The sequence below is a fragment of the Bison bison genome, unplaced genomic scaffold (assembly GCF_000754665.1).
Source record: "Bison bison bison isolate TAMUID 2011002044 unplaced genomic scaffold, Bison_UMD1.0 scf7180017863581, whole genome shotgun sequence".
In the NCBI taxonomy this organism is placed as follows: domain Eukaryota; kingdom Metazoa; phylum Chordata; class Mammalia; order Artiodactyla; family Bovidae; genus Bison; species Bison bison.
The window spans coordinates 5,885-7,294 of NW_011494153.1; positions in this window are offsets into that span (position 1 = coordinate 5,885).

The following is a 1,410-nucleotide window of genomic DNA, read 5'->3' on the forward strand; positions in this document are numbered from 1 at the left end:
CAATGCAGGAAACCCTGGTTCAATTCCTGGGTCAGGAAGATCCCCTGGAGAAGGAAATGGCAACCCACTCCAGTATTCTTGCCTGGGAATCCCATGGACAGAGGAGCCTGTGGATTAAGTGGACTAGGTTTGTCATAGTTTTTCTTCCAAGGAGCAAGTGTTTTTTAATTTCATAGCTGCAATCACCATCTGCAATGATTGCTATCATATAATAATATGTATACTATAATAGATAAAGAACTATGTGGTACTGATGAAATAAATTATAAATATTTAAATGAAAAAATATACAGTGCTCATGAATGTGAATATATCAATTCTTTCCAAAATAATATGCAGATGCATATATCAGTCAATTTTTACCATAAAGAAGAAGTTTTGTAGCTCTACAGGGGTCTTATCTAAGGGTGAACAGTGGCAGGTCCTGGGAAGTGGGAGAGATTTGGTCACAGGGCTTTTGGAAAAATCACAAAAGGGACTTACAATTGTTTTTGACTTGGTGAGCAGTTATCTAGGGCATGTAACCACACGGGGATGTAGTGTTACTGTGAGGACCCCACAACCAAACAAATGGATGCAGAGGCAGAGATACTATGAGGCAACTTAGCTAACCACTTAGTGCAATCTCCAAACATACCCAGAAGTAACGTTTAATCTAGGCACACCATGGCAGTCATTTTGACACATAAAATGAAACGCCACAATGAAAGGAATTAACACATGCAAAACATGAATTTTGAAACATCCTAAGTGAAAAAAGTCAGATAAAAATAGTTCATATTTTGTCATTCCATGTACATGAAATGGCTAGAATAAAAGTCATAGAAATGAATGCCTATTAGTGTTTGTCCTATTCTGAAGGGAAGAGGCAATAGAAAATGATGCTTAAAGAGTATAGGCCTTGCTTTTAATGTAATGGAAATATTCTACAATTAGATAGAGAGGTAGTGGTTACACATCATTGTGAATGTACTAACAAATGCTGAATTGTCCATTTTTAAATTGTCAAAATAATTCATTTTATTGTTTATCATAAATAATAAATATTCATTTTATTGTTTCATCTCAAAAAATAAAAGTAAAAACATTAAGCAAAATATTTTTTCTGTGTATATTTAATATTATAATTTCTTGTATAAAAAAATCTTAGTTGCCCAAGAAAATAGCAGTGTTTATATTTAATATGCTGTCATCCAAGTTTTTGTTAAAAACACATAGACTAATGTATATTAAGTTTCATAGAGAAATATTTATCAGAAGAGTAATATGTTACCTTCACTTTACAGAATTTAATGGTGTTTTTAATCTCCTTCCAAAGTCATTTTATTTTTACATATTAATCAAAGTATATGGATATTACCTTTATTGTCTAATTGAAGGAATGTAAATCTAGAATCAATTGTTGTATTT